General features: G+C 28.8%; 1 protein-coding gene and 1 long non-coding RNA gene across 5 annotated transcripts in view; both read right to left on the bottom strand.

Moving 5' to 3' along the window:
* The window catches only part of LOC122509910, a 551,972-nt gene that overhangs the window by 176,514 nt on the left and 348,231 nt on the right, over positions 1-27,227 (bottom strand). The gene's annotated exons all lie outside the window — the stretch shown is intronic.
* LOC122509935 lies at positions 25,221-26,132 on the bottom strand. The gene is made up of 2 exons (XR_006302391.1): positions 25,479-26,132; positions 25,221-25,383 (listed from the first exon to the last, which is right to left on the bottom strand). It is a non-coding gene; the product is annotated as an uncharacterized LOC122509935 (long non-coding RNA).

Raw genomic sequence — 27,227 nt, 5'->3', positions numbered from 1 at the left:
GTAGAGAGGGGTCAATTTGACCAATTTTGCTAACACCGGCTACTTTGTGAATTTTTTCTGAACATACTTATAATGGGAAAAATTTTTTAGAATATTTTTCTGAAAGGTTTTTTCGTCCTCTTTCCAATGGTATATTTTATTTTTTAATATTAAAAAAATTTACCCTAATTTTTGATAATTAATATTTAATTTTCAATTTCCCAAAAATGGGTCCGTTTTTTTTGAAAATAAATTATTGCAAACGAAAGCTGAGGTTTTTTCCTATCCGCATGTAAATTTTCAGAATTCCCTTTTTTTTTGTTTTTGAGTTATTAAATTTTAAAGAATAAATTGCGGCGCGCAGCGTCGCGGTTGCACTGAGCCGCGTGGCAACCGGCGTGAGACGAGGCGCCCGGGATGCAATTTATTCTTTGAAATTTAATAACTCAAAAAACTAATAAAAGGGGATTCTGAAAATTTACATGCCGATAGGAAAAAACCTCAGCTTTCTTTTGCAATAATTTATTTAAAAAAAAACGGACCGATTTTTGGGAAATTGAAAATTAAATATTAATTATCAAAAATTAGGGTAAATTTTTAAAATATTAAAAAATGAAATGCACCATTGGAAAAAGGACGAAAAAACCTTTCAGAAACATATTCTAAAAAATTTTTTCCATTACAAGTATGTTCAGAAAAAATTCACAAAGTAGCCGGTGTTAGCAAAATTGGTCAAATTGACCCCTCTCTACCCCCTCCAAATTTTCGAAAAAATCAAAAATATTTTTTGGGGCACATTTCTACTTGACAGAACAACAAATTCCCTGAGTTTCAAGTTTTTTCAAGAAGTTGAAATTTCAACTTAGGACATTTCACGTAAAATGCCTCATATATAGAAATAGGAGTATATATATATTTTTTTCAATTTGAAGAAATGAGAGAAATAGCAGGAGAGAGAGAGAACGAGAGACAGGAAATAGCGAATCCTTTGAGCTGTCTTACCGGGAATCAAGAATCTGAAGCTTGTTATTATGAAACTTGAAGCTCAACAATCTTCGCCAAACAATAGACCGGTACAAGGGACCGAAGGAACTCGGAAATACTTTCGAGAGAATCACTTTAGGATTATCATGTCGGCAAGCCGATTATGTTGGGAACTTTATGGGTACAAGTTCTTAAATTTCAGAAACATTTCGCAAAAAAATGAAGTGTATAGTCCGTATACAAAAAGTATACGATAAAACAGAAAAGCAGAATTAATACGATAAATAAGAAAAAGGTAAATATAACTTTCTTTACAAAACAAATAGAGGTTTCTCTCTATTTGCCAGAAGAAAAATAACTTTTATTTAATAAAACTTTAACTAAAATTTCTATTATTACTATCAAGATTCGCGGTAGAGAATCGCCGCCAAGTAAAAAGCAAAAACCGCGAATATATAGTCTCGAAATATCGGCGGTTTTTCGATAAAATTGAATAACTCGAGTAAATCTTAAGGAGGATGGTGACTGTCTTTTCGGGGCAGGCGGCGAGAGGGGAATTCACATGCTTGTATATGGGATTAAAACTGCAAATACCAACTGTTTTAATATATATTTTATAAGTGAAATATGCAATACTTAATATATTAGACATAAAAAATAGTATTTTTAATAATTCCAATTCATTATTCTTAAAAAATATTTTAAAAAATAATTATTTAATTACGTAAAAAAAATTTTGTAAATAAATTTTATGAGCATGGAGATCGTGACAACAGCGCATTCCATATGCATGCTAGAAACAGTGTTGGTAACACTGAATAAGATTTCATTCGTATATGCGATTACATTGCGACGTTGCCACGTTTCTGTGTATTATGTTAGAGAGGTTAGAAAATCTGTACCCTCACAGCACCGGGATATTCAAGATATCCCAGAGACGTCCTGGGGATATCGATTTGTTTTCGGAAGTTTGAATATCTCTGGGATATCCTAGGGACGTCCATGGATATCCAGAGGATATTCCAGGGATATCCAAACTTCCGAAAACAAATCGATATCCCCAGGACGTCTCTGGAATATCCTGAATATCCCGATGCTGTGAGGGGTAATTTTACGTCAGTTTTAATGTTATTTCTAAAAATCAGGACAGTCGGTTTACTCAATTATTTTTTTAAATTATTCCAAAAGTATTAAACTTTAAAAAAGTATGATTTTTAAAAAAAGTTTAACTTTTTTACACGAGTTATTATTAAAATAGTGCACTTCACATAACACTCCCCATAAGAGCCCATATAAAAACATGAGATTTCAACAATTAAATTCTAAATATGTTCATATTAAATATCAATAATAATTTATTAATTTAATAAAATAATAAATATAATAAATAAATAAAATAATTTAAAAAATTAATAATAATCTAAGTTTTATAATTAAATCGTCTTAATCGCGGGGCCCCGGGATTTTGCCCGGTTTGCCCTATGGTAGTTCCGCCACTCCTTATTCTTTTTTCGTTGGATAAAGAATCAAAAAATAAAGAATTCTGTTAAGTTCATTCAATATTTTATATAGTTTTATAGAATTTAGGCTAGGAAAACCGAAAAAATATCGATTTTTTGAGATTTAGACAAACGTGGAGCGTAAACTCCTAAATGGATTTCTGAAATATTCTAGAATATTATTAATTAGGTTAAAATCTCGATATACATTTCAGGAAATTTTAATATACTTGGAATTTTTTGAAAAATTTTGATTTTTCTCAAAAAAAATTGAATTTTTGGACATTTAGACAAACGCAGAGAAGAAACTTTTAAACAGATATGTAAAATATTCTAGAATGTTATTGATTGGGTTGAAATCTCGATATATATTGCAGGAAATTTTAATTCACTTCGTATTTTTTTAAAAATTTTGATTTTTCTTAAAAAAATTGAATTTTTGAACATTTAGACAAACGCAGAGAAGAAACTTTTAAACAGATATGTAAAATATTCTAGAATGTTATTGATTGGGTTGAAATCTCGATATATATTGCAGGAAATTTTAATTCACTTCGTATTTTTTAAAAAAATTTGATTTTTTGACATTTATACAAACGTAGAGACTAAACTACTTAACAGATTTGTAAAATATTTAAAAATATTATTATGGATTGAAAGCTTGAAATTTATTTTAAAAACCTTAATACATTATTTTTTAATTTTTAATTTATGTTTAAAAAAATTTTTTTAGTTTAAACAAAACATCAATTTTTTCCTCTATTCTTTTTTCATTTCTTTATTACGTAAAAATTTCTGTAAAGAATCATATCTTAAATAAATTCTTATTTAAGGTACTACTACACTTTAGAAGGCTCTTAAATTTAAAAAAAATTTCTTAGGTCTTTTATTATAAATATTTAAAAAACTTTTTTGCCGATATTAGTACATATTTGGAGAATAAAAATAATGGTTTGTTTTTAATTTTTATTGCATAGAAATCTACCACCAATAATGAAAAATCGACTAAAATAAAAAAATAGCAGATGTTTCAATAATTTGTTTAAAAATACACTATGTTTTTCAGTATTTTTCTAGTCTGCAAAAATGTTTTTTTTAATTTTTTGACCATTTTCTGGTAAATTGTCACACAGGACATGCTAACAAACAAAACGAGTTATCATTTGTTAAAATCGGTTCAGTAGATTCAGAGATAAACTGTCCGCAATTTGAGAAAACGTGATTTTGAGAAAAACGCGTTTAAACTTATATGTATCGTTAGAGGCCATCCATAAATTACCTAAAATTTTTTTGTAAATTGAAACCCCACCATTTTTTTTATTTCAGACACTGTTTCATACATTAGCACCAATGTTTCTAGTGGTCGTAACAAAAAGCTGGACCCCACCATCCCCTTAAAGACTTACTTAATTTGTCAATGACTTTTTACATTAATTAAATATTTTTTGAAAAATTTACTTTTATTTTTTACAATTGGTTATAAATACTTTAGGAGGTGTTTTCTAAAGTCATAAGGAGTTAAAAAATACAATAAAAAAAAATTAAATTTTGTTAAATTCTAAAGTGTAGTAGTACCTTAAAACTTAATTGTATTTTATTTTAAATTAGTAGATCAAAGACCACAATATTTTTACAATTAATTATTTCATTTATTAAAAAGTTGAGATGCCGCAAAAAGTTTTAAAATCCCAACAAAAACATCTTTGATGCAAAAAGTTCCGCCATGTAAATGATTTTGTGACTGTCCAAACAATGAGTGAAATAAAAGTTTACCAAGTAAAATTTATAATTAAAATTTTAATAATGATTGATTTTAAATATTTTCTCTCCTACACAACTCGAAGTACATATTGCAGTTGAAAAAACAACCCGGGCTTAGCTGTTGTTCTTCATTGCATTTTGAATTGTAACAAATAAACTTTAACTTCATAATTAACATTCACAAAAAACGAAATCTAATTACTCGTCATAATAAAAAATTTCTATTTCAGAAATTTAAAAATCTTGGCGTCAATAATGCTTCTAACTTGTAATTAATGAAAGTATTGACGCCAAGATTTTTAAATTGCTGAAATAGAAATTTTTTATTATGACAAGTAATTAGATTTCGTTTTTTGTGAATGTTAATTATGAAGTTAAAGTTTATTTGTTACAATTCAAAATGCAATGAAGAACAACAGCTAATAAGCCCGGGTTGTTTTTTTCAACTGCAATATGTACTTCGAGTTGTGTAGGAGAGAAAATATTTAAAAACAATCATTATTAAAATTTTAATTATAAATTTTACTTGGTAAACTTTTATTTCACTCATTGTTTGGACAGTCACAAAATCTTTTACTTGGCGGAACTTTTTGCATCAAAGATGTTTTTGTTGGGATTACCATTATTCCTAACAAAAACAATAATAAACTATCGTAATAAATTTTTCTTATAATATTTTGAACGTTCAACTGATTAAACTTTTTTTGGTATAAATACAGACACACAAAAAATTTTTTTTTCGTGACCCAGAGGACAGAACCTTATATTCCTACGTTTTAGGGGTCGCTGAAACCGAATATGACCATGAAAAATTTTTGTACTTGCCAGTTTTCCCGCTATTACCCCCTTTACACCCCCACATGAGAGTGAGGGGGTTGGCATTTCAGTTTTCGAAAAAAGTCGAGTAGGGTGTCTATTCTTATGTATTTTGAGTCGCTGAAACCGAAAAAGACCACTAAAAACAAATTCGCCTATCCCTTTACTCCCAGAACTCCCTAAATACACCCTTAGAGGGAGTTAAAATTTCATTTTTCACGAAAAATCAAATGCGGTGTCTATTTCTATGTTTTTTGGGTCCCTGAAACCGAAAAAGACCACCAAACATAAATTAGTCCTCTCCTTCACATCCGATCCTTCTCTTACTACCCCCTAAAGGGGATAAAATTTTCGGTTTTATGAAAAGTATAGACGACTTTTCATGATACCAAAAAGTTCAACATCTTCTCTTGAGATACTTAGGGGGTGGAGGAAGGGACTAATTTATGTTTGGTGGTCTTTTTCGGTTTCAGGGACCCCAAAAACATAGGAAAAGTCACCGCATTCGACTTTTCGTGAAAAATGAAATTTTAACTCCCCCTAAGGGTGTATTTAGGGCGTTCGGGGGGGGGGGGGTAAAGGGATGGACGAATTTGTTTTTAGTGGTCTTTTTTGGTTTCAGCGACCCAAAATACATAAGAATAGACACCCTACTCGACTTAGCGGGAAAACTGGCAGGTACAAAAATTTTGCATGGTCATATTCGGTTTCAGCGACCCCTAAAACGTAGGAATATAAGGTTCTGTCCTCTGGGTCAGGAAAAAAAATTTTTTTTGTGTGCCTGTGATATTTTTGAAATTTACTGTACCGAAATGGCCAACAGTGCAAATAAAACACATTTACTTACTTACGAATTAATTTATTAAATGTATAAAATATTTTTTGTTATAAGAAAGTACTAACTGACAAAAATAATAAAAATATCGTTATTCATTTAAACGTTCGAAATTTTAGGAACATTAATAATAATAAAAATAGTCTTAGAACTGTTAATTTAAAACTATCAGATATCAACGAATTGATACCAAAAATGTGGATAAAACAAATTCATTTGAATTTTTGGTAGTAATTTGATCCACTTTAGTATCAATTTCATACTTTCAAGTAAACTGAGACATTAAGCGCTCAAGTTAAGTAATGTCTTGTTTCGAGAAATAGAGCATTTTTACTTCCCCACCTTTTAACTTCAAAATTATTACTTGAAAAATTGTGTAATTTTGTAGAGTTATTCTTCATTTTTATGTTTATCAATAACGAAAGTAAAAGAAACATTTTTTTGTTTTCTATACCTTCAAAAAATTCCAATTTACCTCAAAAAATGTACTTTTTGCAGTTCTCCTCGTGGGATTAGCCAAGATCAGAATTTTTTTTTATATAAATGAATGATATAAAGAGTAGTTTGAATTTCACTACTTGGAAGATAAACTCAAAAGGTATGATAACTAATCGTCAGATTTTGAAATAAAACTACCAAAGTATTCAATTAGATGAAACAAATTAATAAAAAAACATGACATTTTTTTACCGCACCAATTTATAAATATATTGACAGAAAGTTAAAAAAATAATTAAATTTTATGAACTTTCAAAACGAACGAATAGAGTGGGGAATTAAACTGTCTCTCTCACTCTCACTGCCCCACTCTTGTAAGCGGCCCGGTAAACTTTTGGTCAGAGCCAGCTGCGCGACTAATACCTTAAGTTAAAAAATTATATTTATGCTTGAATCATGTGAAAAAATGCAATTGTTAAACTCAGAACTATGATAATAATAGCACAGGTCCACAAAAAAAAATCGATGAAACGTTCCCTTGACCAAACATAGTGTATTATATGTATTTTAGGCCGCTGAAACCGAATCTGAAGTCCGTTTTGCTCCATCACGTCAGGATTTTTTCCTAACCTCAAAATACATGTCGGATTTTGCATGACAGAAAAAAATTTAAAAATATTAACGGATTTAGCCTTATTTTGGGAAAGAGGTGTTTTGACCCGTGTAGAAATTACCCTACTAGGGCCCTAGTAAGGAATGAAACGCCGCGCCCGATCAGGTCCAGATCGGGGCGACAAGAAAATGTGGATTTCCAGATCAGGGCCACATCGGGCGCAGCGTTTCATTCCCTAATAGGTCGGCCCTATCCGGCCCTGATCAGGGCCCCAGCGAAATTTCTACACGGGGAGGGATCCCTGATTACGAAATTAAAGGCAAATTTTCAAAATACAAAATGGCGGATCCAATATGGCCGTCAAAATTTTCAAAAAATTCTTTAATTTTCAAGAAATTTTTCAATTTTTATAAAATTTTGTATCGAGGGATTTTCGAGGTCAGTGATTATGAAATGAAAGGTAAATTTTTTAAATAGAAAATGGCGGTCAGAAAAAAAATTCTTGAATTTTCATAAAACTTTGTACTGAGGGGTTTCTAGGGTCGCTGATCACTTATTTAAAGTCAGATTTTTAAAATACAAAATCGCAAATCCAATATGGCTGTCGGATTTTTACAAAACTTAGTGTCTGTGAGTTTTTGAGCTCGCTAACTGTGATTTTGAAATCAGATCACCCACCAATGTAGAGCTGCGGTTGCTTGATGACGACGCCTGCGGGCCCGCTTTCTTACCCTGTCCAGCCGTCGATACTGGGGTTCCGACTCCCTGCATCGTTCTTTTTTTTCGTATGCCTACCATGACGGCGTAAAGGTGAGTCTAAAATGGGATTAGTGTCAGCTACACGTACAACTAAACCCATTGCAGACTCACCTTAAGGAGCGTGATGCAGGGAGCCGGATCACGGAACAACTCCGTTGCTCGCCGTCACCACGTGGAGGTGCCCTGGTTGCAGGCTCACGATGTAATTTGTGGGCAGCGGCCCTATATCTTCTAGATACCAAGTTTAATGAAAATTCAAGAATTTTTTTTTTACCGCTATTTTGTATTTTGAAAACTTACCTTTAATTTCGTAATCAGTGACCTCAAAAATCCCGTGATATAAAATTTTATAAAAATTGAAGAATTTCTTGAAAATTGAAGAATTTTTTGAAAATTTTGACCGCCATATTGGATCCGCCATTTTGTATTTTGAAAATTTGCCTTTAATTTCGTAACCAGGGACCCCTCAAAACCCCTCTATCCCAAAATTAAGCTAAATCCGTAAATATTTAAAAAAAAATTTCTATCACGCAAAATCCGACATGTATTTTGAGGTTAGGAAAAAATCCTGACGTGATGGAGCCAAACGGATTTCAGATTCGGTTTCAGCGGCCCAAAATACATATAATACACCATGTTTGGTCAAAGGAACCTTTCATCGATTTTTTTTTTGTGGACCTGTGTAGTTATTATGTTGCGTGTTTTTTTAGGTGTAAACTCCGGTTCCAGTTAAAATGATGGATTTTTTAAACTTTGGATAAAATGAACCATCTAGCTAGTTAAAGATAACAAATCGGTATATAAATATCAAACAAAATTTTATTTCATTTAGTATTACGTTTACAATGAATAATTTTCTTTGTTTCGTTAACTCCGGTTCCTGTCAAGTGTGAATAAAAGCATTTACGTTCGAGGAACGTTCCTGAACCGTCTAATGTTTGACAAATAACGTACTTTTAACATTTCTGGAACATGAAACGCTTCTAAAATGTTAATTTGACAGAATAAAAAAAAGCAAGAAACTTTTTAGAAAGGTTTCTCCAACGTATTATTCGAACGTTCAGGTATTATTTATTTTATTTATTCTACAACTGTATAACATTCACAATTTATTTAAATTGAAGTATTTAATTATAAATTCCATATCGTAACCTCCACATTTAGAATTAAGTCGTCTAGTTACAGTGAGGACGCTTAATAATTTTAGAAATTCTTCACTCAGGGCTTAAAAAATAAATTCAAGCTCAAATGCTTATTGATTAATTTATTTTAATACTAATTGATAAGACTTATAAAAAAAAATTTATCTTAAAAAGTAATTTTGTCAAAAGTGACCACATCCTGAAGAATCACACATATATCAATTATCGAATGTAAAATATCAAGGTAAGTGGTCAATTCTGCTTTATGAAATACCGCAATCTTATTATACAAAACGAGAATGTAATCCCCGGTTAGAGTAGAACGGGGCTAGGCAACCAAGACGGCACATTTTGGTTTGCGAGGCAGTTATTTGAATAGGTTTTTTCAATTTTAATATCGCGTTAGAAAGCTTGTCTTTTTAGCTAAAAATCGCCATAGAACATTTTGACGTAGGTTGCACTTAAAAATTTCTACAACCCTTTTCCCAAAGGACCACGTTTTTGGCATATTTGCAAAAACGTGGGGTGAGGCAGCCAACTGTTTTAATATTTAAAAAAACATAACTTAAAGTTAAAATTAGTGAAACATAATAAGGTAGTTGTCCTTAAGTTACTTTTATTTTGTTAGTAAACTTCAAAAATTTACATTTGAATAATATTCTAATAATAACATTAATTAAATTCAATTTAATATTTTAAGGAAATATTAATTTGTTGTTCTTAAAAAAAGGTTTATAAAATTCAATGTTAAGTTTAAAATGTATTGGGAGTAGGAAAAAAAACATTTAGAAGAACCAATAAAATAAACACAAAAAGACGAAAAATTTAGCGTTGGCTGCCTAACCCCACTAGTACTTTTTTAAGACAACATTCACAAAACCCGTAATATTAAACATATCGCAATTCCATTAACAACATCGTCTTCAGCACTTAATTCTGCATTAAAAATCACTTTACAAGAATTTCATTCATGTAACTCAATTAACTAAAATCACAAAAATAACTCTTAGAAAAGTTACATCTAAAAAGTCTGTTTCCATAAATGATACTGTCACTGCTAAACTGCTGCAGCAATAATGCCCATCTGTTAGCAACTAATGTAAACTACCATAAGCAGTCTACATTATCAATAGCGCACGATTTGAAAAAATTATGCAGAAATAAGAAGCAATTGGCTGCCTAACCCCGTTCTACTCTACTCGTTGCGTTTTTGAAAGGTAAAGCATGGCTTTGCTTTAAGCAGCACACTGAAAAAAATTCTTAGTAGATTTGACTACTTTTTAACTACTTTCCTTAGTTCAATAAGTCCCCAAAGATTATTTTGAACTTACATTAATTATCAGATATGTAGTTGAATGAAGTAATAATACAGTTGCATTAACTACTTTTCTTAGTTAAATAGGAACCAATGACAGTTTTGCAGTAGAATTAACTGCTGATATGTAGTTAAAGTTACTATAAGATAACTCAGTAATAAAGACAACTACTGAAAATGGTAAAATAAAATTATTTATAATTTATTATAAATATTATCGAGTTGTATTTTTTTATATTTCCCCCTACCCACTTTTGTTTACCTATACCTTATTTATTTAATGTCTATATACCTAACGGAGAAAAATCTCTAAACGTCGGGAGTTGAACGCTCGACCCTAACATTCGTAAACCGATAACCTAACCACCTAACCACGCTCGCCCGCTACGATGAGTTGCTTAATACTTAAAGGCATTCCTGACACAGTTCAACTGATAACTGTAGTTAATTTTACTACTTAAAGTAGTTGCATTTACAACTTTTCACAGTTGCTAATCTTCTATAAAAACCTATAACATAAATTACATGGAAAATTATTTAACTCCTGGAAGAAGTAAAGACTACTACAAAATTAGTCTATCGAACTACTTTAAGTAGTACACGGAGAGAAAAATCAAGCGTTTGTAGTATGGAGACTTCCTATGCTAATTTTGTATGAACGTCCTGCTAAAGAGGCATGTTTTTATACCTCAGTTGCATGAAACATATACTAAAAAAGCATGGATCTCTTGCAATCGTAGTATACTGACGTCCCATGCGTTACAGGTAGAACTTTTATGCTGATAACGTAGAAATTTATACAAATACAGCAGAAGTTTTACGCATATTGCGCATGTGCATTCTTTTACGAAATAAGCTTAACTGTCCATACTACAAACGCTTGATTTTTCTCTCCGTGTAGAATCTACTACTTTCTGTAGTCATTTCTGTAACATACCTGCAGTTACAAAGTTAACTATAAAATTACATTAATTTAATTAATAATTTTTAACAACATAAAACAGTTAAAATAAGTATCAAAAGTAGCCAGACTAACTAAAAAAGTAGTTCGTTTTATTACTTTTTACTCTACTAAGGGGATGTAGTTGAAAATGTCTCATGTATTTTTTTCAGTGCAGTTTTACCTTCCTAGGACGAGAAAGTACCGTCCGCTTGCGGACTTTCTCGTCCTTAGGATGGTAAAACTGCTGCCTGAAGTAAAAACATACTTTGCGTCTCAAAAACGAGCCGAGAAAGCGGGGATTACATGCTAGTTTTATATTAAATAATTTTTGTAAATTGACCTCCTACTCAACAGTTAGATGCCTCGAAACAAAACTACCGATTCCTGAGGGAATTATAACAGAACTCGTTACATTTTAATCAGTTAAAAATCACTGTTTAACTAATAAATAATCAGATAAATTCGAAGATAAATTCTTTGTTAAATTTAACTAATTGAATCAGTTAAAAAATCTACTAAAATATCAATTATTTTTAACTAACAATCAAGTATTTTTAACTAAGTGGTCAGTAAAAATATTACTATATTTGAATCTGTAAAATAATGATCAAAACCACAAAATTAGTTTTAAGGAGAATTAATTTTGTATTACGTCCCTGAATAATATTTCTCATTTTTGAATTGAATTTGCGCATTTCAATCAGTTGTCGTCTTCCCTTTGAAAGGGCAAGTCTCTAATGTTGATTTTCGAGAGTGAGTGAGTGAATAATACTACAAATGAAACAATGTAATTCAGTGAAATAAATGTTGGTTTTTTTATGAAAAAATTAACTTTGTTATTTTTAATTTTCAAAATGATAAGTGCAAAATGCAAAAGGTTTAAGTTCATCAATTGCTGAAGTTTCAGCAACGAACCAGATTTCGAAATCATAATTTCAATGATGATGAGTGAATAATACATAGTTCAAAATATAATTTTTAAAGAACAATCAAATTGGCGATCAGGGCATGTCCAAGTTGTGAAATGTAAACAAACCAAAAGGTAAACAAACCAAACACAAAAATCGCACTTTTCTAACAACCATTTCTCCTACAAAAATTAACATTTTTACACACTCTCTACAAAAATGGAAAATTAGAGTGTCAAAGTGTCCAATAAAATCATTTTTGACTATAAGCAATAAAAAGCAATTAGTAAAATAACTAATTAAAATGACCTGTAAAATAGCATTTTTGACGCGTCGCGAAAAATAAACTGTTTGAGTATATCAACCGCACGGATGATGAAGAAGTTCCATGTCAGCGATTGGACCTTTAACATGTGGAAGGGTAAATTTTTCTCTTTTCTCCTTGAAATTACAAGAGAAAGGGTAAAAACTTCTTCATCGTCCGTGCGGTTGATATAGTTAAACAGTTTAATTTCTCGCGACATGAACTTTGTTGCTCTCTGCGCGTGCGCAGACCATACTAAGAATGCATTGACAGCACCATGCAGAAGTGCACATTTTGTTTTGAATGAAACTTAGTTATTTTCTCATTTTTTTAGCTATGCTAAGTCTAGTTACCTAATTCAATACTTTAGTTTACCATTTCCATGAAGAAAATGTTAATTTATGGTTATTTATGCAAATGAGATGGTCGAAAAAATGCTTTATTATAGACCGAATAGTGAAGCATTTTTTCGACCATCTCATTTGTATAAATAAATATAAATTCACATTTTCTTTATGGAAATGGTAAACTAAAGTATTGAATTTGGTAACTATACCTAGCATAGCTGAAAGCATGAGAAAACAACAAAGTTATAGGCGAAAACAAAATGTGCATTTTCGCATGGTGATATCATTGCGACCTTGGTACGGTCTGCGCACGCGCAGCGAGCAACAGAGTTCACGTCGCGAAAAATTAAAGTGTTTGACTATATCAACCGCACGGACGATGAAGAAGTTTTTACCCTTTCTCTTGTAATTTCAAGGAGGAAAGGGAAAAATTTCCCTTTTCACATGTTGAAGGTCCAATCGCTGACATGAGACTTCTTCATCGTCAGTGCGGTTGATATACTCAAACAGTTTATTTTTCGGGACGCGTCAAAAATGCTATTTTACAGGACATCTTAATTAGTTATTTTACTCATTGCCTTTTATTGCTCATAGCCAAAAATGATTTTTTTGGACACTTTGAAACTTCAATTTTCTATTTTTGTAAAGAATGTGAAAAAATATTAATCTTTGTGGGAGAAATGGCTAATACAAAAGTGCGATTATAGTGCTTGGTTTGTTTACCTTTTGGTTTGTTTACATTTTACACATTGGACATTTAATGTGCAAACAGAATCAGTGACTGACTTTTGACTTACAAACTATGTAGTTATTTTTAACTGATTCAAATTAAGAGAGAATAATTTGTTAATATGATATAAAAAAATAGGAATCGTTTCTGACACAGATTGCATTAATTTACATAACAAAATGTAACATTTACAGGTTATTGTAAACAAAAAAATTGAAAAAATTTATTGGAAATTATTCTGTAATAATAGGTCCTGTAAAGATGTTTTACTTGTTATATTTTATATAATATCGACAAAAGTTTTATAAGCACATTAATTTCGATAACCCGGGTTTGCCCAACTCTCCCCTACTTGAAAAATATTATTATTTTTTTTATAATTATTTATTACTGTTTAAAACCAAATGTTTACTTATTATATTTGCACGAAAAGAGATGGTAATTTTTTCCTCACGGCATTGAAATACAAATTACATATGTACGAGAAACCACATATTAGCTGTCGCACTTAAAATTTTTGAGGACGGTAAAAAAAATCTCTTCAACTTCTTTTCGCGCTGTTGTAAAAGATTTTCTAATTTCACAATTCCGCACTACATCTTGTGTGTGAGAGAGAAGACAAGTAAGCAGGTATACCTAAATATGTAATCTGCTTTTCATTTATTAATTCGTCGAGGTCGACAACTCAATTCAAAGAAACAGAAAATTGCGGGAGAATGACTTCCATGTTTGTAATTTGTTTCGAGGTCATATAGAAGAGCAGAGCAGAGAGAGAGAGAGAGAGAGAGAGAGAGAGAGAGAAGGCTAACGAACCAAGTGAATTTATGTGATGTAATTCACACAATTCCGGAGAAATGATTAAAGTAATTATTTTTGCAATTCACTCTTTATCGGTGCATTACCCGCCAACAGCACCGCTTGGTTCGTTCCGCGTGCGACTATGAGAATATAGCCGCAGTTACTGAATAATGCTCCGATAGAAAAATATAAAGTAGACATGCAATCTCTCTTCGATCCTAATTTTAAAGTCATTTTTTCCGGAAATATTGGGAAAAAAGGAAATTGAAAATGAAGGAAAAAAATATTTCAATTCTAGAAAAAGAAAAATTAATTATTCACTGAGTCGATAACAAAATTATAATTATGACAAACTTTAGAAATTTTTATGAAAATAAAAATATTATTTCATAGTATTAATCGTCAAGTTAGTGGAAAGCAGTACCATTTTAGAAAATAGTTGAAAAAACACCTTTTACAATTATATAATAATTCTATTATTATTTTATAATAATTTATATAATAATTGATAAATATTTGAGTAAGAATTCCTAAAGTGTAACAGCAAATTTTGAGACATATTTATAATTATGAGATAATTAAATGCCTTGAAGGATTTTTCAAAAAATTTAAATTTTACTTCCCAGGCGAGAACTGACGCTGGATTCAGGCTTTACGGAACCTTCGTTGAGGCTTGGTCAACATTGATCAAGCCTTGGTGAGACGGCGGAACGAAGGTTGCTTCTAGCTATAATGTAACACTTATTTAAGACTGACGCTCCAGTCTTTGTTGTAGATTGGCGTTCAATGTTCAATCAATGCTGCGGAACCCTAATGCAGGACTGAAACAAGGCTGCTTCCACTGTTCCCAAATTTACGCGTCTCTCGCGCTCATTCAATATAATATGGATATATGAATTGTATATAATAATAATAATAATAGTAATAATTATAATTATAATAGTAATGAATATTATTGTTATTATTTTTATTCATATTATATGCGTTTGTTAATTTAATGGCATTAAGTTACTATTATAATAATTATATTATTATCATATAAATAATATATTACTAACAATAAATGTCATTTGAAATAGTAATATTAAAAAAATAATTTTAGTAAAAGAAAACTATTTTTCTGTTAATCGGTACATTTTTTTCTCGATTTTTCAGCAGACTTTTTAATATTATTTACAAACATATTTACATTTTTTATTCACAACACAACACACAATTTTATTATTAGATATAACGCTTAAAACAAAGAATGAAAAATATTCGCTCGCATGTGGGATCGAACTCACGCACCCCGCCCCTAACGCATACCGGAAGTCCTAAACGCACGCATTTAAACCGCTCGGCCACAGAAGGCTGGAAGGCACCTCGCCTAATCTACTATTTCAATGCCAGCGCCGTATATTCTGTATATACGGCGCGTCACTCAATATTTGTTCAGCATGGGACACCAATGTTCGTCCCATGCTCGATTCAAGACTCGGTCAATCTTGATACAATATTCACTTTCTTTATTACCGTGTGCACTGAACAATATTAAATATAAATATTTATAAATTATTTAATATTCAAATATTTTTTATGATAATTTTATAAGTTAAATTATATATATATTTTTTTCTTGTACAGTGTCAAATTATTATTTTCAAAGATTAAGAGTTTCGTTTATCTGAAAAAGTATTAGTGAAAAAAATGTTCATTAGGTAGTGATAAATATTTATGCTTAGTAATTTTACACTAGGATTAACTGTTTAGTAAATATTATCAAAAAACTATTTTTTGGCAAACACGCGCAGCTAAACACAAATAACCTTGAAACTCCAGCATTACCAACTCAACACATACGTTAAACTCTTAAGTTGGCAATGCTAAAGTCTCAAGGTTATTTGTGTTTAATCGCACGCGTTTGACAAAAAATAGTTTTTTGATAATACATATTTACTAAACAGTTAATCCTAGTGTGAAACTACTAGGCATAAATATTTATTACACCCTAATGAACATTTTTTTTACTGAAAATTTTTCAGACAAACGAAACTCTTGGACTTTGAAAACAATAATTTGACACTGAGCAAGAAAAAAATAATAATATATAATTTAACTTTATTTATATGAATCTTATATAATTAATAATAATAATAATAATAATAATAATAATAATATTTAATATTTATTTTTAATTTAATATTTTTTTATAATAATAATAATAATAATCATTATTATTAATAAATTAATAATTGATATAAATATTATACACTAAATAAATATTAATATTTATTTACCAATTGATATCTTGATAATAATAATTAATAATAATTTTTAAATAGTATACAAAATTATCATAAAAAATATTTTAATATTAATTAATTTATAAATATTTATATTTAATATTTTTAAGTGCACACGTCAATAAATAAACTGTCAAGATTGATTCAGGCTTGAATAAAGATCAGATGTTTGAGCTTCACTCACGAAGATTGACAGAGTCTTGAATCGAGCATGGAACGAACATTGGTGTCCAATGCTGAATCAACATTGAGTGACAGTGGTATAAAGACTGCTTCAACACTGGGTTACCCAGGCTGGGCGTTCAAGGCTCAATAAATCTTCAATCCATCGTCAGCATTGGTCTTTCGCGCCTGGGTTTGTTATAAACAATTGAAGTTTTTTGTAGTGTTTTATTAAAAAATTAATATCTCGAAACAGAATAAACGAATCGTTATAAAATTTGGTATGTATACTCAGAAAATGATGTAGTTTCAAATGAAATAAACATGCAGTACTAATTTAATAAATTTTTAAAATGTTTAAACAATTTTTTATTGTTAATTGTAAATTTTTTTCAACATTAACCAACAAAATTTTATTTTTTTTACATTTCTCAACATTTTACGCAGGAAATAATTAAATACAAAAATAAAAGGTATTGTGTAAATATTTAACAATTGTTTAAACAAATTAATTGTTTTTTGGTAAATTTTATTTTTAAAAAATTAAAATTTTGATTTCTTTTTATTTCTGAAATTTTTTCTATTTAAATGAACTAAACTTAAAAGTATGGCTTGCAAATGCTAATTTTTATACTTAATTATTTAAACAAATTTGAAATTAGATATAAGGAAGTTATTTTCATAGTTACATATTCTTACAATTTCTTAATAAAATGTTTTAGAAATCAAGGTAAAATGTAAATTAGTATGTGGATTCTATTAAAAGTTAAAAATATTAATAATTTGTTTAAAGAATTAAGTATAAAAATTAGCATTTGCAAGCCATATTTTTTAGTTTAGTTCATTTAAATAGTTAAAAAGTTAAAAATATTAGGTAATAATTTGTTTGAATAATTAAGTATAAAAATTAGAATTTACAAGCCATACTTTTGAATTTAGTTCATTTAAATAGAAAACCGTTCCCGGTCATTTTTCCGAAAAAAAATTTCCGCAAATCTAATTTTCCGAAAAGATAATTTTCCGAAAAAAAAATTTCCGAATCCAAATTTACGAAATAAATTTTCCGAAAATTAATAATTCCGAAAATCCAAATTATTTTATTATAATACAATTGTATGAGCTAAAGTCCGCAGGTATTCCAAAACTTTATTTTCCCTTTCGTAATCTTCGTATTCTAAAACAATCATTCTTTTTCGTTGTTGAAGCTGCAGCCACATTCTTTTCGGTCCTGCCCTCACAGTTCTTCCGAGCATAATTTCAGCAACGATCGTTTCAGACTCTGATTGCTCTTTCTGGAACTCTTTTAGTGCTGAGTATAAATCGGGGTGATGTTTTCCCACTACTAACCGAAAACGATTATGCCAGCCCTCGCTAACATTATTCGTCCTGTGAGCTCCACTCATCGTTGCTTGGTGTTGATTCCATAGCGAGGGTGGATATCGTGGTGCCACAGCTTTTCGTCGACCTCTCGCACGACGTCCAACAATGTAAAATTCCTCAAAATAATCCGTAACTTGTAATAACTCTTCAGGTACTTCATCTACAAGAAGTTCAAAAGTCTCCTGTACTTTATGCGTAGGCACGAAAGCTAAAGCTAGAAGCATGTGCGTACAGATTTTGAGTTCGCGATCTTCTTCATTATTATATAGTTCTTGTAATCCTTTTTTTTGTATTTGTCGATATATTGATTGTCCAAGATGGTAAAAGCAAGTCGACAGAGGCGCATTAGGAAATACATTTTTACAAGCGTTAATAATTCCTAACTCAAAATCCATCATGATATTTTGTGGAACGCATGGTATGGAATAGCTTTGTGATGCAGAGAGTACAGCATGGAGTACAAGCTCATATTCATTCTGCGATTTAGAGGACCGACATCAGATTCGTAATCAGCGACCCCAAAAACCCCAGAGTAACGAATTTCAAGCGAATCCGATGAATTTTTCAAAAATGTGTCCGCCATAGTGGATCCGCCATTTTGAATTTTTGAAATCAGACTTTAAATTCGTAATCAGCGACCCCAAAAACCCCCGAGTAACGAATTTCAAGCGAATCCGATAAACTTTTCAAAAATGTGTCCGCCATAGTGGATCCGCCATTTTGAATTTTTGAAATCAGACTTTAAATTCATAATCAGCGACCCCAAAAACCCCCGAGTAACGAATTTCAAGCGAATCCGATAAACTTTTCAAAAATGTGTCCGCCATATTGGTTTTTTGAAGTTATGTCAAAATCCTGATCTGATGGGGTTAAATGGACCTCGGATTCGGATTCAGCGACCCAAAAACCATAAAGTCTACATAGTGAGACCCCCAGATCAGAACTTTTTTTTTTGTATCTGTGTAATCATCACACGAAATGGTACCTTTTTTTTAACTATATTCCAAAACATTTTCACGAAAAAAATATCAAAATTTTTAAAAATTTGTTTTTAAACAATAGCTATCTCTCGAATTTTATTGATAAATTTATAAGAAAACGACTTCACATGATTAATATAAATGAAGGACGAGTGAACAAAGAACTTTTCTACAATAATGTCAAAAAAATTGTTTTACCTTACTCAGAACATCTTTACTATAAAACTACCAAATTATTACATGATAACAATATATTTACAATATCTAAAATAAATAATAGTAACAAACTTATTAAAAAAGGCAAAAACTAAAAAAAAACAATAAGACTAATTGCGTTTATAAAATCAAATGTAAAGATTGTTCAGCCTGTTATGTTGGTTCATTGACCTCTTTCAATAATATATTTATTTTTGAATAGTTGATATTTATATCACTAGCTTTTATTTTGTCTAATTAGTCTTCGTCCAGCAATGTATACATGTAAAGTTGATTGAACAAAATTTTATAACGTCTCTTTTCGGTAAATGTTAATTGTATTTTTTTATGTATACAAAAATTTTTTTAATTTTGTCATTATAATAAATGACCTGACTTTGATAGATTGATAATATCTCATCTCTCAATTTGGAGATGTATATTCGTATAGGGGAGAGTAGGCTACATTGAACCAGCGTCAACAGTGAACCACTTCAATTTTCTGAGAAATGACTGAGTGAAATTTTTTCTTATTTAATATATAAGTTAGTTTTACTGAAACAAACTATGTCCAAAAATTTCGGGCACGTAGGTTTATTATTTACAAAGAAAAACTAAAAAAACTGTTTTTCACGTACAAAACAAAAAATTTGGTGGAATTATAATGACGTTTTTTTATTGAAATAGGAAGTTTTAAAAATTAGTAAACTTGCGATTTATTTCGCTTAGGGTGTCAACTTCAATATTCCGATGTGATAAAGAACTTTAAATCTTACACAAATTTATTATAAACAATTTTTGTTGTGAATGTCATGTGAATACAGTGAGTGCGGCATCATTGAACCACCCGAAAAAGCAAAGAATTTTCAATTTTAAGAGTTGTAAAATTGTCTGCTCTACTAATTAGTAAGAAAAATACTGGAAGACATGCTTTCATCACAATTGTGAACGAGATAAACTCAAACTGTCACTTTACCTACCTAACATTAATCTCCTATATTAACAAGTAATAACAATTAAATAACAATTTTCTATTTTTTTGAGTGGAAAATAAGATTTTTTACAATGTGTAAGTGGAAATATTATTTTTGAAGTAAATTGTAGTGTTTTATTAGAGGTGGTTCAATGTAGACACACATCCTTCAAAATAAGAAAAGTGTGACTTGTTAGAAAAAAATTAAATTTAATTATTTAATCATAATAATTTGTGTTTGTAACGTGTGTATTAACTAAAGGAGTACTTCAGCTTAATTTTGATACAAAAACCTGATCGAAATTAGTAAAATTTTATTAGTTCTTGGACTTTATAAAATACCCGGTTCAATGTAGCCTACCCTCCCCTATTGAAAATAAAATGTAAAATTATTTGTTGGGCGGAAATTTTTACTCATTATAAGATTTTATTTATTTCGATGTTTTCAAAAATTACTGATTGCAATAAAAATAAAAAAATATTAATGGAAATTTTGAAAACTTACAAATTATTTTATTAATAGATTATCGCCTACAACTGCAGTGGATTTTTATTATGGGGCAAAATTTCTCAAGTGTACCAATGTCAAAATTGCAAGTTGTTGTATCGGGCTAATATTTTCACAGTATTTAGTACTATGTATGAGTTCTTCAACCACCAAGTATTATGAAATTTTATAACAAATTGTAGAGGGGGGAGGGGGTTGAAGATTTTGGATAAGTATGAACAGTGAGTTTTCTAAAAAATCGTAGCTTCTATATAATAAAGCAAAAAAAATTTTGACCTATATGTTTTTGGTAGGTTTTTTCACGCTCTTTCAAATAGTGAAAATTTTTTTTTTAAATTTTCAAAATTTAACCCTTTTTTTTAAAAATTAAAAATTTTTTTGGTTTTTTTTTCAAGAAGGACCCTTTTTTTCTTTTTTTTTGTACCAAAAGAAAGCTTAAGATGTGTACTTTCAATAACTAAAACGAAAAAAATGACGTTTTTTTTTGTTTTCGAATTATTAATTAATTAATTAATAAAAATTAATAAAAATTGAAATATTTTACAACAAAATAAAGTTAACGCAATTCTGAAGTTACTACTGTAAAGCACTACAAAATCCGCATCCAACGAGTCCAATATGAAATATTTTGGATAAATTAACGTTTTATAAATAAATATTTATAAAAATTAATTAACAAATGAATATCATTTATAAAAATAAAGATAAAGTGTTAGTTTTTTTTACACAAATGTTTATACAATTCTACTTTTAAAAAAATGTATTCCAGTTATTTGCAACAATTGTTTGAATAAAATATTCATCACCTTATGCGTGTGTTGCGCTGCATAACTATCTTCCCGGCTTAATATTATTTCACATTTTTTATAGAATATTTTTTTATTTTTTACATTTTTAATGTAAGAAAAGATGGTTTCTTTTTTACATTAATAATTTTTTATTATTTTAATATCAACAAGAAATTTATACGTAATTCCTAATAAATTAATTACAAAATAATTTAGTAATAATAAATAATATTAAAATAATAAAAAATTATTGATATAAAAAAGAAATAATCTTTTCTTACATCAAAAATGTAAAAAATAAAAAAATATTCTATAAAAAATGTGAAATAATATTAAGCCGGGAAGATAGTTATGCAGCGCAACACACGCATAAGGTGATGAATATTTTATTTAAACAATTGTTGCAAATAACTGGAATACATTTTTTTAAAAGTAGAATTGTATAAACATTTGTGTAAAAAAAAACTAACACTTTATCTTTATTTTTATAAATGATATTCATTTGTTAATTAATTTTTATAAATATTTATTTAAAAAACGTCAATTTATCCAAAATATTTCATATTGGACTCGTTGGATGCGGATTTTGTAGTGCTTTACAGTAGTAACTTCAGAATTGCGTTAACTTTATTTTGTTGCAAAATATTTCAATTTTTATTAATTTTTAATAATTAATTAATTAATAATTCGAAAACAAAAAAAAACGTCATTTTTTCGTTTTAGTTATTGAAAGTAAACATCTTAAGCTTTCTTTTGGTACAAAAAAAAGAAAAAAAAGGGTCCTTCTTGAAAAAAAAACCAAAAAAAATTTTAATTTTCAAAAAAAAGGGTTAAATTTTGAAAATTTAAAAAAAAAATTTTTACCATTTGAAAGAGCGTGAAAAAACCTACCAAAAACATATAGGTCAAAATTTTTTTTGCTTTATTATATAGAAGCTACGATTTTTTAGAAAACTCACTGTTCATACTTATCCAAAATCTTCAACCCCCTCCCCCCTCTACAATTTGTTATAAAATTTCATAATACTTGGTGGTTGAAGTACTCATACATAGTACTAAATACTGTGAAAATATTAGCCCGATACAACAACTTGCAATTTTGACATTGGTACACTTGAGAAATTTTGCCCCTTATATTTCTTCAAAACCGTAGAAAAACGGTTTTGGCGCTTGTCCAGAGAAACTCCTGTTTCCAAACTATGGTACTACCTTCCGGCTTCAGAATTCTGGCCTTTACTTCCACTGCTTTCTCGAAAGAGCCTTTTTGGCTTCCTCTAAAGCAGTTCAGGGGGTCGATTACGTTACTTATTCTGGATCCCATATTCCGGATTCCACATTCCAAATTTCGGATTCCACATTCCGGATTTCACATTCCAAATTTCGGTTTCCACATTCCGGATCCCACATTCCGGATTCCACATTCCGTATTCCGTATTTCACATTCCGAATTCCACATTTCACATTCCGGATTCCACATTTCATATTCCACATTTCACATCACACATTTCGGATTTCACATTCCGCATTCCGGATTCCGGATTCCGGATCCCACATTAAAAACGGAGAGTACAAATGAGAAATCTTAAAGGTTTATTACCTAACATTTTAGATAAGGAATCGAATCGGTTTTTTGAAATCGGTTCGGTAGATTTCGAGAAAAGGTACCTTTAGGAAGACGCTACCCACAGCTGCGATACGTAACTAAATTTGCTTCAAAAAGTTTTTAAAATTCTTTCCACGAAATGTAAAGCAAGGTCCAAAAAGCATTTTGGCAAAAACGGTTATATTTTTTTCACAATAAAAGTTTTAAAAAATGTTTTTTGTCAATCTTAAACCAGAAAAAGTCCCCTTATCACAAATGCAGCACAAACATGGAGAAAAATGTAGGGGAGAGGGCCCTAAGGTGGTCACCATACAAAAATTCACTAAAAAAGTTTTAAAAAAATGTAAAAACGTATTATTAGGTTGTTTATTTAATATTAATTGTTTTTCAGGATCACAGAAACATATTACATATTTTTTTTGCACTTTGTCCTTTCGTCAAAAATGATACTTTTTGTGTATGTATTAGACAGGTAAAATTTTGAAAATAATTCTATTTCATTATTATTCATCATAAAACTTAAAAATTGATAAAATTCACATTCACAGTGATAAATGTTGATAAATATAGCGTATAAAAACATTTTTATAAAAAATCAAAAGTGACCACCTTGTGGCCAAAAAAGTGTCCACCTTATGGCCAAGACACAATTTTTTAAACGTTAATAAAAAAAATGTTTAAAGCACAATATTAATTATATTTATTTGAAATATTATTGTACGATATATAAAGATAATTTTAACGATTTTTACTAATTTAAAATGGTTAATTTCGATGATTTTAACACCCTGAGAAAAAAATTTCTCGATCATTTAAAAACAGAAATTTTACGACGTTCACGTTACAAAGAGACTCATACGACTATTTACCTCAAAACTTTACTAAAATCTTTGTCTTCTCAAATAATAACAATAACAAAAAACATTTGAGCGGATGGGAAGAAGAACTCGATGTGACGCTCCGCTGCACGCTGTATTGTCAGTCAAGAGTTCCAAATGCCGATAAAATTAAAGTTTGAAATTTTAAATTTTAAAAAGTGCTACATTATAGAAAATAAAGAGGCGCATCTTTTTTTCCTTTGAATTTCTTTTATAGGACAATTAGTTTAAATAGTAAGTGAAAAAAACTAAAAAAAATTTATTTTTATTTTGCATTCAATTTTAAAACATAAATCATCGTAGTTAAGACAAATATCGATAAAATTAATCGGTATTTGATATACAAACTCGTTAGGGTCTATAGAAGACGATAACATATCAAAAAACTTAAAAATTATTAATTGTTTAATGATATTTAATTATTATTAATGATCTACCAGCAATCACATTTTCTTACCTTCGCCGACAAAAAGTCAGTGGGGAAGTTTCGAATTAAAAGATCTTCCAGTGAGACATTTGTTCTTCAATGTATAAAGATGTTTTCTTAAAAATTTCAAATTGATTTATTGAAAAGTTTAGAAAATATCGAAGTTTAAACAAATTGCGCGTGGCGCGCTAGCGAGTCGCCGTGTATAGAGAATTATATTCTGTGTATAAATGATCTGCTTCTCATAACTTTTACATATACATTTATTTACTATCGCAAATAAATTGTTTTCAATTATATTGAACTTTTATAATAATAAATAATAAAATTATTTAAACATTTTTTAAATGTAATATATAATATTGAAACCTTATATTAAATTATTATAATTAAACACATTTTAATATGTGAAAATAAAAATAAATAAAATATTTTTTAAATACTAATAAATGTTAATAAATAACTCAAACTAATGTTAAGGCATTTTAATAACATATATAATGAAATACTAGATATACATTAATTAAATTTTTCCACTTTTCTTTTGACGCATCATAAATATTTCCTTTTTCGTTCTAATGACATATTTTAACAATAACCTTAAAGGTAATATTTCACATTCTTAAAGCGTAAAAATTTTTAACAATAATTTGTAACGTAAATAACGAAATAATTACGAACTATCAATAATAATTTGTAAATAAGAAATTTAAATATTGAAAATGGAAAGTTTGAAAATATTTTCTTGTCCACATTATTATTATAGATATTTGAAAATTTTATACATAAAAATATTTTTAAATAACAAATTAATAAGAAAAATATTTATTCATATAGGTAATATAAATAATATTTTATTCTTTTTTTGTAGGATAATGAAAAGGCCTAGATACGGTTATTTTATATGATGTTTATTTTATAATCCCGACTAGTTTCGAACCATATGGTTCCTCATCAGGGGATGAACAATTTTACAGAAAATTATCCAAATATTGGACACATCATAAAAAGATTTCAAAAAGGATTAAAATATCTGAAAAAAATAATTAAAATTGTTTTAATTTTAATTTAAAAAGATTTTATGAGGTTATGTTTTAATTTGTGAAAAAAAATGAAAAAGTTTCTTACCCTTTAGAAGAACATTACAAGTATAGAAAAGGAAAAAAATTTTTTTATTGTAAAAAAAAAATTTTTTTAAAAAAAAACATTTTATATTAAACAATTTAATTAATTTTATAAATTTTGTAGAAACACATTTTTTGCAAAAAATGTGCTTCTATGAACAGAGAGTTATGACAGAGAGGTTAGGTTGTGTATTAGGGTCCAGGTATGATAGGTAAAGTAGATTTCTATGTTATTAAACTTTTTAAATTATGTTTTAAAATAAGTAATTAAATTATAGTATATTTTATCTAGATTGTCAATATCTGTTCTATAATTAATACTATTAGTATTATTTTTTATATAGAACATTTCCAAATTTTTTCTTTTCCAGTTATTTATTTCAATTTGTAAAATATTTGTATTGTCAAAATCAAAAGAATGTTTATTATCAAAAGTATGATTAGTTAAAGCATTAATATTTTGGTTGTGAGTGACATATCGTTTATGTTCTTTTATTCTAGTTTTAAGATGTCTTAAGGTTTCTCCGATATAACAACTATCACAATCTTTGCATTGAATTTTATATACACATCCAACTCTCTGAAATTTCTCTGTTGGATCTTTAAATTTTGGAAAAATACAGTTTTTTAAATTATTAGAGTTAGTGAAAACTAATTTAAATTTGTGTTGTTTAAATATATTAAAAAATATTTCATCAAAATTTTGAATATAAGGTATACTTATAATTTTTTCAATTGGAAAATTGTTGTTATTTATTTTTCTATGTAAGTTATTGGTAAGAGCATTATACCTCTGTGAAATCTTTCTATTTAACAGATCTATTGGGTATCCATTAAGTAGCAATGTTTTTTTAACAATGTTAAGATTTTCAAGATGAAATTGTTGATCTGACAATTTAATAGCCCTATCAACTAGAGTGTATATAATACCTATTTTATAACTTAGAGGGTGGTGTGAATAGAAATTCATATATCTGCCCGTCCATATAGATTTACGAAACCAATTTGTTTCAATAAAATTATTACTGTCAATTGAAAGGGAAAGATCTAGAAAGTTAATTTTATTATTGTTAGATAACTCTAAAGTAAATTTTAAATGTTTATCGATAGAATTGAATCTACATAATATATCGTCCACCTTATTTGAAGGTGCCTTTTCATTATCCTACAAAATATATAATACGGTCAAACAAACAAAAACTACTAATATTTTATTCTATTCATTTAGTAAAAATTTATTAATTTAAACATTAAATCAATTTTAATTTATCAATATAAATAAATTGAAAACAATTTATTTGCGATAGTAAATAAATGTATATGTAAAAGTTATGAGAAGCAGATCATTTATACACAGAATATAATTCTCTATACACGGCGACTCGCTAGCGCGCCACGCGCAATTTGTTTAAACTTCGATATTTTCTAAACTTTTCAATAAATCAATTTGAAATTTTTAAGAAAACATCTTTATACATTGAAGAACAAATGTCTTACTGGAAGTTCTGTTAATTCGAAACTTCCCCACTGACTTTTTGTCGGCGAAGGTAAGAAAATGTGATTGCTGGTAGATCATTAATAATAATTAAATATTATTAAACAATTAATAATTTTTAAGTTTTTTGATATGTTATCGTCTTCTATAGACCCTAACGAGTTTGTATATCAAATACCGATTAATTTTATCAATATTTGTCTTAACTACGATGATTTATGTTTTAAAATTGAATGCAAAATGAAAATAAAATTTTTT

This window comes from Leptopilina heterotoma, unplaced genomic scaffold (assembly GCF_015476425.1).
Source record: "Leptopilina heterotoma isolate Lh14 unplaced genomic scaffold, ASM1547642v1 Lhet_12, whole genome shotgun sequence".
Taxonomy (NCBI): domain Eukaryota; kingdom Metazoa; phylum Arthropoda; class Insecta; order Hymenoptera; family Figitidae; genus Leptopilina; species Leptopilina heterotoma.
The sequence above is the reverse complement of the archived record's forward strand: the minus strand, read 5'-3'. Positions and strand labels throughout refer to the sequence as shown.